Here is a 12360-nt window from a genome sequence, read left to right on the forward strand (position 1 = left end):
TCCATTATAGTGTCATTATTGTCACCTTCTTTGTGGCCCATATTTTCATTTTCATCCTCTTCCCTAGATCCATTAGCATCATTATTTGGATCTTCTGCCGTGGCACCTTTGTATCCACATTCGTATCTTCAAAAATTGAAGATAAAAATTAGGTGCTAGTAATTATATTCATTTATGCTCAAGTATAAAAAAATATACATATGAACATCTACCAACATTTGTTTGAAAACGAAGATATTAGCTTTTAATCAATTCATTAGTGTGTACCTGTTCTACTACAAGCTCCCAGTCTCGATCGACGATTACATCCTCTCCATCATGTTCAACTTCACAAAGAGCTTCTTGTAGCCAATCATGGGACATGTGTTTGTGGAGAAGAGCAAGGTCCGATGGATATGGAACCCTCCACCTATGCATAACTCTAAATCTAGACCTCTCATTTATTCTTTTTGCTTTGGCCTCTTCATATCTCTCCACCCATCTTTGCATATCGAGACTATTGAGGACACAAGACTTATTGAATTTCTCTCTTTGCTCTTCGCTCATCTTTCTTTCAATCCCTTTACCTTGGGAAACCTCTGCAATGACATAATGATCATCCTTAATGTTCCAAGCATGTGGCATACTGGGATCCATGGATGCAAGAAACTCTGTGATGTATACTAATGACTCTTGCACAAGCCATCCCTCCTCCATGCTTGCTTTGGGTCTCTTTGCCTTACAAATCCCTTCAAGGTTTTCATAAACCGTTCAAGGAAAAACATCCAATGATTATGAACGGTTCCTACAATGGTGACCTCATCAAATACGTGTACAAGAAAGTGCGCCTAAGTCATCATAATGCTTGAGGGAAAGTGCTTCTCAAGTAGGCGCACAACTTCAATGGAGTCCATCTTAGCCCTCTCGATGCTCAATATAGAGATCTCTTTTTGTGAGATCCACCTATTCCATATGCAATTGCAAGATTCAATATTTTACACCCACCATTTAAAATTGTATGAAATATAATGAAGGTGATATGATAGTAAGCATACCTGACAATGCCACACACTGATCTTGTAGATAGTGGCATTAACATCTTCTCATAAGCATCCTCTCACTATAATTGGGAGGATAAACTGCCCAAGCAACAAAGGAGTTATAACAATGTGTCACAATTATATAAGTTAATTACATGAAAGCATAAAAATCTTAGTTCTACTCTTCTTTCAGGCTAACATGTAGAATATCTGCTGTAAGACCTTGTGCCAATCATGTGACTTGAGGCCACTAAGCTTATTGTACCTTGCAAACACTCCCCTCAAGCAATACGTGTCCCGTGGGTGTCTGAAAAGATGTAATATCCGGCTTGACCCTTGCCTCCTCTACCTTGGAAAGGATCCATGGTGCCTTTGGGAGAACAATTTATGGAGGACGCTCTTGGGTTCCTGAACCACCCTCTTGAGTTGTAGAATCACGCTCTTGAGTTCTATGCACATGCTCTTGGGGCCACAAGTGAGGCATCCTACCCATCTCGTGCAAGTCTTCTTGCACTCCCCTTGTGTCTTTGTCACCAACCAAGTGTGCCCAAATAGAAGCCCCCACATTCTTGAAGATATGCATGGTCTCCAAGAGGTGATTGATTTGTAACTCGCCCCAATATGGAAGCTCGTGAAAGATAGATAGCCGGTCCATACCAAGAGGAGGCTCTTGACTATTAGCTCTCCAATCTCAAATCCAGTCACTTGGCTTCCTACTATGGACCAGTGGTGAAATCATGACCTTCATAAACCATCTTCCTCATATGTTTGGAGGGTTGCGCATTCAAACTAGGGCCACAAATAGGACAAGGATGGTACCCTTGTGTTTTAAGTCCTACATATATGCATGGACACATAGGTTATTAAACATGCATAGATCACACCACAATAAAATCATAAAGGTATCAATAGGCATGCAAAAACACATACCTGCGCACTCCCCAAATCTTGGATGGTCATGGATCATCCACATCAAAATTCCCCTCATCAAAGTCCAAGGTTGATTATGAGGTGCACATCTGGAACGAGGTTCTAAAAATAGAGCAATCACTTGAGTTTAGTTCAATGGCTCAGAAGCTTAAGGTTCAATAGAGGTGGTCAGGCACTCGATCAATAAACAAGAGTGCAAGCTATAGTGAAACAATTGTGCATGCATACATAGTCTATTATTGTGCATGAGCGCAAGTAGAGCATGTCTACTTGTATAAATTTTACAGGTCACAATGCCCAAGAATATACATGAGAAATCAATCTAGGATGTATTTTCTTGATTTCTCGCATTCATTTGTAAGTTGCACACAATTATCCCACACATGGAAATCTTTCATACGCTTTTGCATCTATTTGATAGCATGAACAAGTATTTACGTTAACGTCTATTCCTCCCCATGAGTGCATGAGGTTCTACCACATATGAGTAGCTTGAATGAGTTAGGTTTGCACTCATGCTGAGAGAACATGAGGACAATTCCATCAATATTTCTCCCCACCCTCAGGACCATGATGTGGCCACAAGCTCCCAGGTAGAGCGCTCAAGTTCAAATTGAGTGTTGATCCTTGTGCAATGAGCAACCTCACATTAACTGAGCTCTAGCTCTATGGGAACCAAACAACAAGCACCCTTGTAGAGCCTACAATTTAGTGCTTCCAAAAGATCCCCCTAGAACACATCATCTCCAACTCTAAGCAAGTGAAATCTGAGTCAACAAAACTTGACTCCCCAAGGATGGAGTTCCTCAAGAAGTAAGCACAACTGACCAGATGCCAAGCCACTTCCCTTAGCCTTGGATGTGCTCTTACATGAAGAATTGCCCCTCTCTAAGCTAAGGCACGATTCCTACATTTTAGACACCCAAGTTTTGTGGCCCCCACCAACCAAATTGCATCCCAAATAGAAGGGTTGGATGGCTAATGTGGGTATGGTATTGGGTTGGGAACGTAATATAGACATGGTAGATTAGGGGGTTTCTTGATTTGTCCTTTCTTCCACTATCACCCTTTGCTCATTCATCAATGTGCATCCCTAAAGTGAGCTGGGAGAGAGGGGATTACAACATGTTATGTATCCCCACAGACATTGGATTATATTAGGACAATCTCTAGGGACATATCTTACCTTCCTTAGCACTCCACAAGGGCATCTAGAGGTGCATGTAGCTAGGAGAGGTCTTGCTCATATGGGACTTCAATGCCAAGACCAACGACATGTGTGTGTGTGTGTAAAAATAGCAAGAGAGTATGTCCCCCTATACATTGATACATACATTTAAGTATTTGCATGTGGCATTTTAGTTTAGTTCATTTCTTCTTATTTCTTGTCATAAATCTATAGAATCTTCCACTATACAAGATTGTAAGACTGGATACATGGCTTAAGTGTACTAAATGTATGAGAATGCTTGAGGGGTAGATTTATATTTAAAGCCTCTATTGACTGGCAAGTTCTTTGCATTGTGATAACTTTCTAAATTTCTAAATGTATAGAAGTAGATGATGAAATTAAAGTTAGATTTTCACACACACACACACACACACAACTAAATATGTGACTTACTGCATGTTCACTACTTTAGCTCTATTCATTAATTTAGTTGAATTTTTACCTACTTTTCGCGATCATAAACTGCGACTAAAGAAATACTTAAAATATCTAACAAGACACCTTCTACCAGGCCATTATAGAAAATTTCATTCTTTAATTTTGTGTCATTTTAATCATTTGATTCTTCTTGCTAAGAATCTACTTGTTGCTTATGTTTACCTATGTATGTAATGTCCTTCTATGTCCTTGTTGAAGATAGAAGCATGAAGAGATATATCCCTATTATATGACTTGATGAATAGTGCTAGTGATGGGCTTACCATAGGCTTAAGTTAGCCAAATGTATGTTGGATATTAGGCCACAAGTCTTCTTGATTGCAAAAGTCTTCTTTTGGTGCTTAATTTATAGATCTAGCCAAATTTTTAAATTGTATATATAATATGTTGGCGAAAGTTTCCAAATATATTTATTTATTATATAAAACTTGTTGAGATATCGAGCTCCACTCGCGATGTGCCAGGGTGACCGTTGTGTATTTATGTCACCGACTTGTTAGCTAGAGATGCGGTTGGTACACCGCCCACGAATAATAGCTGGATGACAGCTATCCTTATCTACACTAGTTCGTGGCTCAGTTAGTATGCCACCTTAGTTAGTTGAGTTTGGTTTGAGACCCACATATAGGCTTCTTCTATTTCTTTGTACTTGAGTTCTTTTGGCTTTCACAACTAAGAAGAGGAAAACTGTTTTCAGCCTCCACCTTTGTGTGTATTCCCCCATTGTGCTTGTGAGAAAGCCTCAAGTGAGACTCCTTCCCTCTCTCCCACTATCTTCACATGGTATCAGAGCCTTGTTCGTGGTAAGGAGCTCAAGAAAGCAAGCCAAGTTTGTGGTGTCCTGGTAAGAGGACTAGTGTTGCTTTCCTATTTCGAGTTTGGGAGCAAATCTCTGCAGGTAGCATAGCCAGAAGTGCAAGAGTGCACTGTCTCAGATTGAGATGCCCTTCGCGGTGTGGCGAGAGCACAGTATATGCTGCGGGGCAGGGCAAAGCCCTGGGTGACTTTATTTTTCTGATTCGAGGCCATTTCGGGGCCCATATTGGAGGCGGAAGTTCTCTGCAGGCACTCAGAAAAAGGCCCTGTTTTTGCTGTGCGACCACTGTTCTGTGGGTCGGTGAAAAGTTGCCGCAGAAATTGCATCGTATGCCTGTGTGCAGAGGTATTGGGAGTTGCAGATTCATGCTTGTTGCCTGTTGATGCAAAATCGTCACTAGGAAGTGACTGTGTGGTGAAATACCACTTTCGTCAGTTTTGCAGATCTGCCCGTGTGAGGCAAAAACTGTGTTCTTTGCAGTGACAGAATATTTTGCAGTGTTCTGTAATGGCATCTAATTCTCTTTTGCAGATTGCCACTGAAAAGCTTGACAAGAACAACTTCCAGGCATGGAAGTTCAGAATGACGAATTTCTTGATGGGAAAAGGCTATTGGGAGTTCATTACAGGAAATGAAGAAGAACCTGTTCTTCCTAATGTTCCTAGTCAACAGGAAATGCAGGCATTTAAAGGATGGCATGAGAGAGCCAGGAAAGTTATGTACTGGCTGTCTATCAGTATTTCAGACTCCATGATTGTGCATATTCAGGATGCAAGTACGCCAAAGGAGGCATGGGATACTTTGGCAAAAATGTACAGCACAAATACGCAAGCCAGGAAAATGCAACTCAAATAGGAGTTGCACAATGTGCAGAGAGAAAACATGAGCATCAATGACTACCACATGAAGGTGAAGAAAATTGCAGATGCACTTGCTTCCATTGGGTCGCCAGTGGATGATGACGATTTGGTTTCTGTGACCTTGAATGGTCTAGGAAAGGATTATGCACAGTTCCGGACATCCATTGCCGTCCGTTAAAAATTTCCTGATTTTGAGGAGTTGATTGCTCTTCTAATTTCTGAAGAGCAGAGAAATGGGGGTGCATCTTCTTCAGCAGGAACTTCAAAAGAAACTGTCTTCTACTCAAATGCTGGCAGAGGTAGAGGCAGAGGTAGAGGAGGCCGATCTGCAGGCCATGGTAGAAATCAAAATATGCAGCAAACGCAAGAAAACCAGTCCTATGCAGGAGGACGTGGTAACTCTAGAGGCAGGGGGAGCCAAAGAGGCCGTGGTGGATGGCAGAGAGGCCAAAATGCAAACAGCAATGTTGAATGCTACTATTGTGGCAAAATGGGTCATATGGCTAAGGACTGCTACAAAAAGCATAATGACATTATGAATGGAAAATTGTAGCAAGGCAATTATGCATCCTCTAGTAGACAGGGTGATGACAGAAATGAGCATTTGTTTATGGTGCAGCATATGACAAATTCTGTGACAAGTGCAGAAGAAAGCAATGATGTGTGGTATGTTGACTCAGGTGCATCAAACCACATGACAGGTAATGCTGAATGGATGCAGGATGCAAGGAAAATGGAAAAACCAGGATTTGTGGAGACTGGTGATGATACTGCACATCCTATTGTGCAGATTGGCGAAATTCGTTTGTCTATGCAGGATGGGAAAAAGAAATATTTATCTGATGTATTTCATGTCCCGAACATCACCAAGAACTTGGTTTCTGTTGGTCAGATGGTTGAGCAGGGCTTGCAGGTCAGATTTAATCCTCATGGATGCTTTGTTGAGGATATGAAAAATAATGGTCACTTGATAGCAAAAGGAAAGAAGAAGGGCAGGATGTTTACGTTGGATGCGGACATGCCTGAATTGAGTGCAGCAATGTTTGCACATGGGACCGGTGTAGTTGCAGATATTGATATCTGGCACAAACGCATTGGTCATGTTAATATACAGTGACTTAAATCAATGCAAGCCCAAAATATTGTTGCAGGATTGCCTAAATTCAAGGTTGCAGAAATGCATAAGGTTTGTGAAGCCTGTCAATTTGGGAAATAGGCAAGGAAACCTTTTCCTAGGCATGTTCAAGAGAGTAAAAAGCCATTGGAATTAATCCACTCTGATGTGTGGACTACTAAAGCTGCATCTATTGGAGGCTGTCACTATTTTGTCACATTTATTGATGACTTCAGCAAAAAACTTTGGGTGTATTTTATGAAAAAGAAAAGTGAAGTGTTTGGGCACTTCAAAGCTTTCAAAGCTATGGTTGAAAAAGAAACAGGCCTGCAAATAAAATGCCTAAGGTCAGATGGAGGGGGAGAGTACCTCTCAAATGAGTTTGCAAAGTTCTTGCAGGAGCATGGTATAAAGCAGCAATATTCATGCAGTCATACCCCACAGCAAAATGGAATTGCAGAAAGGAAAAACACGCATATTGGAGAGGTATCTCGGGCTATGCTAAATGAAAAAGATCTACCAGATTATTATTGGGCTGAAGCAGTTGCTACAGTAGTTTATATAATGAACAGGACTCCCACTGCAGCAATACATGGCATGATGCCAGAGGAGATGTATACTGGTAGGAAACCAGATATTTCTCATTTGAAAATTTTTGGTTGCATTGCCTATGTCCATGTGCCAGATGAGTTGAGGTCCAAGTTGGATCCAAAAGCTGAGAAGTGCGTCTTTATTGGTTATTCTCTGCAGTAGAAAGGGTATAGATGCTATAACCCTTCTTCTCGTAAGTTTACAGTGAGCAGAGATGTTGTTTTTTATGAGATGAGCAGCTAGTATAAACCAGTAAATGTGATGATTGATTTAGATGCACAAAATGGTAATGCTGCACAGAATTCACAGCAGCAATCACAAAATATTAATGGACCTGGAGTGTCGTCTAGCAGTGGTTCACATACTTTGCCATGGACAGGCAGATTGAGATCAGGAGAATCTCCTCAAAGCAATGCAGAGAGTGGTATGCAGGTATCACAAAAAGGAAAAGAGAAGGTAGATCAGCCCATGTTTGATGTGAATGCAGGTCACTCTTATGTGGATGGTGAATCCAATGGCTCAGAACAGAGCATTGATGATGAGTTGGGTATTCCTTCTATTGTTACACCTGGAGCAAGGAAGACCAGGGATGTTTTGGGAGCACCTGGAAGTGAGCCTATTTTGTGCAAGTCTACCAGGGTTAGGTATCCTGTGGATAGGCTGAAATATGATGGATTTACAGCCATTCACTATGCCTATATGGTCAAAGTGATACAGGAACCAGACCCACTTCTTTTGAGCAAGCCGTGGGAAATGAAAAATGGGAGAAAGCCATGGATGAAGAAATGGATGCCTTGGATGCTAATGCTATATGGGAATTGGTGCCTTTGCCTAAAGGCAAGAATACAATTGGCTGTAAGTGGGTTTATAAGATCAAGCACAATGCAGATGGTTCTGTGAATAGATACAAGGCAAGATTAGTTGTCAAGGGGTATGCACAGACATATGGCATTGATTATGAAGAAACTTTCAGCCCGGTTGCAAGGATGGCAACCGTAAGAGCAGCCATTGCTATGGCTGCATCAAAGGGATGGTCTTTACATCAGATGGATGTAAAGAATGCCTTCTTGCATGGTGATTTGCAAGAAGAGGTCTTTATGGAGCAGCCAGCAGGTTATGTTCATGCTATTCATCCTGAGTTTGTTTGTAGGTTGAAGAAAGCCTTGTATGGCTTGAAGCAAGCACCTAGAGCATGGTCTGACAAGATAGGACAGTATCTTGTCACTATTGGCTTTCAGATTTCCAAGGCAGATTTCTCACTCTATGTGAGAAAAACAGAGAAAGGGATTATGCTACTGGTCATTTATGTTGATGATTTGATCATCACAGGTGATAGTGATGAAGATATCCTTCATGTGAAAATGCTATTGAGGCAGAAGTTTGAGATGAAGGATTTGGGAGAGCTGCGTTATTTCTTGGGCATTGAGGTGATTAGATCACCAAGTGGGATACAGCTCTTGCAGAGGCAGTATGGATTGGACATGCTATCCAAATATGGGATGACAGGTTGTAAGCCTATTTCAGTTCCTTTGGAGCAGAATGTGAAGCTGAGCACAGATGCAGGTGAGCTTTTGGAAGACCCTACTATGTACAGATGCATAGTAGGAAGTTTGATTTTCATGACTATTACCAGGCCAAATTTAAGCTATGCTGTTGGGTTGGTAAGTCAGTTTATGCAGGCTCCAAGGAAACCGCATTTGGATGCGGCTAGACGCATACTCAGGTATGTGAAGTCCACATTGCAGTATGGACTATTTTATGAGGCTGGCGTTCAGATACAGTTGCATGGATACACTGATGCTGATTGGGCTGGTAGTAGTTCTGATAGACGATCTACCAGTGGATATGTGTTCTCTTTTGGGAGCGCTGCAGTCACTTGGAGCAGCAAGAAACAGCCTACAGTTGCCTTGTCGAGCACAGAGGCTGAGTACAGGGGTGCAGCAATGGCTGCATGTGAGGTAGCTTGGTTGCATAAGCTACTCTATGATATGCATCAGTCTACAGATGGGCCAGTTGTCATTTATTGTGACAACATGAGCAGCATACACTTGGCAAAGAACCCAGTCTTTCATGCTAGAACAAAGCACATTGAGGTGCATTATCACTATGTGCGGGAGAAGGTTTTACTAGGTCTTATTGATCTAGTTTATGTCAGCACAGAGGATCAGGTAGTTGACATATTCACGAAAGCATTGGGTGCAGAGAAGCTGCGCAAGTTCAGAGACCTGCTTGGTGTGCAGGAATTGGGATTGAGCTCGAGGGGGAGTGTTGAGATATCGAGCTCCACTCGCGATGTGCCAGGGTGACCGTTGTGTATTTATGTCACCGACTTGTTAGCTGGAGATGCGGTTGGTACACTGCCCACGAATAATAGCTAGATGACAGCTATCCTTATCTACACTAGTTCGTGGCTCAGTTAGTATGCCACCTTAGTTAGTTGAGTTTGGTTTGAGACCCACATATAGGCTTCTTCTATTTCTTTGTACTTGAGTTCTTTTGGCTTTCACAACTAAGAAGAGGAAAACTGTTTTCAACCTCCACCTTTGTGTGTATTCCCCCATTGTGCTTGTGAGAAAGCCTCAAGTGAGACTCCTTCCCTCTCTCCCACTATCTTCACAAAACTTTGGCGAATTTTCATGGACTTTATTTATAATTTCATAATCTTAAAGGCTAAACCTAGCTCTTTTTTTAATTTTAGTTTCAAATTGTGGTGAATATACTAAGCTTTTATTTTTATAAAAGCATATAAACTTTCACAAGCCATATAAAACTTTCGCTTATTAATGAAACTAACGTGAAAAAATCATCCCTGAATGCAAGTTAAAGTATTAGCCTACTTTGATGATTCTTTGATCCACTTTACATCCATGGAGGAGCATTCGGTTTTACATCCATGGAGGAGCATCAAATATCTGGGGTTTATCATCTCAGCCAATGACTGTTCATCCAGTTCTTGGAAATGTCTAAGCACTCACTAAATATCTAGCTCCTCAATCTGCAAGTCCATCGATTCTTGGGCGTGACTGGATTCAGCTCGAGGTTTATTCCTTGTCTTGCTAGTTTGGCTACTCAAGTAAGAAAGCTTCTTCAAAATTATCATGTTCTTTTTGTGTGGTCAGAAGAGTGCTAAAAATCATTTGATTCCATTCATGCAATATTATCTCAGAAGATGCACTTCTATGGCATTCAAGCTTCTCTAAATCTTTTATTATACGAACTGATGCATCCCAACAAGGCATGGGCACCGTTCTTCAACATGATGATGATGATGATGGCTTTTTGCATCCTATTTCATACGTACACAAGTATTTGTCTTAGCAACAAGCTAATTATTTAGCTACAGGCCTAGAATGTCTTACTGTTGTATGTGCAGCATCCAAGTTTCATCCATATGTACATGGCTCAATGTTCAAGATTTACACATACCATTCCATGTTGACGAGTTTTTTTCCAAGAAACAATTACAAGGCCTATTGGCTTGTTGGGTCCTATTATTGCAAGATTATTCATTCAATGTCACATACCAACAACCAGAGTGTCAAAACAAAGTCACGGATGCTTTGTCTCGTAGTTTTTCTCGATTGTCTCAAGTCATTCTTGATTGTCCTTTCCCTCTAGTCACCCATCTACTAATCCCAAGTCCTCATCCTTCTTTATTAATTCTACCTGAGCTTATGTCCTTTCAAGCTACTAATCCAAAAATCCAAAAAATATTTTTTACCTTACAATCAATTAAGCCAACCCCTTTCTTCCACACCTATGATGGCCTTCTTTATTTTCATTATCCTCAGTTCCATCTCCGAGTATATATTCCCAAGGTTCGGTCCTTCTACAATCCTGCCATGATCACCATTTTAGCGGTCATCTAGGTCTCATTAAGGTCCTCATAGCTTCAAGCCAAATTCTTTTAGTTCACAATTAATATGTTCCTTCCCTGTTTGTCAATTTCATAAGGCACCTACTCAAAAAACCCACTAGCAATATATGCAATCAATTTCAGGCAGTGAACCTTTCCAATTGATCGCCTATGATGTATTTTCCTACCTCTGACGCTGGTAATTCCTATCTTATTGTGGCAATCAATTATATAACCTGATGGACCATCGCCAAGCCTCTCAAATCAATCAAGGCATCAGAAATCATTGAGTTTTTTATCCAAGAAATTATTCTGCCCCATGGATGCCCTAAATATTTGTTGTTGGATCAAGGTACCAATTTTAAATCTGAAGCTCTTAGGATCATCTCCAATTGGTTAAATATTCAACAACAATTTGCAGCAAGTCCTACTCATCTTGATTCCAATGGCTTGATTGAATGTTTGAACCACACCATTAAATTGATGCTAGCAATGTACATCGGCCCTCAACACCTCATTTCCTAGCCAAAACATGACTCATTGAGGTTGCACATATCAAGAATCAAGATGCTCTTTGATGGGAAAATTTTCTCAAAGCTGCCCTAACATGAGCCTAACATTCATTCGCCATAACTCAGTTGCCAACTTGAAGAAAGCACATAACTGGCAGAAGAAATAGTATGATTTTCGCCATGTGCAGATCCACTTTCAACAAGGTGATTTTGTAATGGTCAACTAACTAATCAAGAAAAAAGGCTTGGCAACCACTCAGTGGATTGGCCTGTACCAAATAGTAAGGAGAATCGATTCTACAAACTATGCATTGTAGCGATGTGTGTGTTAGATATCAATGCTCCACTCTCGTGTAACTACGTGGGAACCAGCTAACTCTACTTGTAAGCCCCCCATATGAGGAGAAGGCATTTGAGTAGCTCGGTTATCTAGTAGGTCCTGGTTTACACCAGATGGGGGCCATGTGTGGCGTGATGGCTAGACGGAGTTAGCACACTGCCAACTAGGCTACATGCAAGTGCGAGAAGGCATCCCATGACTGACCGCACTGAGAGTAGACAGAGCTTTTCCCACGGCAGCCCACTCTCGGGTTGCAGGGCCCGTTTGGAGGCCCAGATGATCTCAGATGGCTGTGGGCCGAACGGTTAACGTAGGTTAGTTACTCTATTTTACGCCACGGTTCTATCGTGTGGTCGGTGGCCTATTTCAAGATCGACCCCCAGTCGACTGTTTTGGGTGGACTGGGTCGATCACCAAATTGGGTCTAACCGCCGACTACGACTAGTGGCTATATAAGAGCAAGTCCATGAAGCCCATTTCATCATCACTGGCTACAGCAACCCTAATTCCTTAGCATCCAGCCTCCGTCCTCTACTGTTTCCAGCTTGCCATCGAAGCTTCTTTCACAGGAGTGCACGGTTGGGAGGCAGCACCATCTATTGTATCGGTTCTATAGTAATCAAATTTTTGATTCTCCATACTATGTGGTTTT

Source organism: Dipteris shenzhenensis, chromosome 3, assembly GCF_047967505.1.
Source record: "Dipteris shenzhenensis isolate YYH24624 ecotype China chromosome 3, Dip_SZ_1.0, whole genome shotgun sequence".
Lineage (NCBI taxonomy): Eukaryota > Viridiplantae > Streptophyta > Polypodiopsida > Gleicheniales > Dipteridaceae > Dipteris > Dipteris shenzhenensis.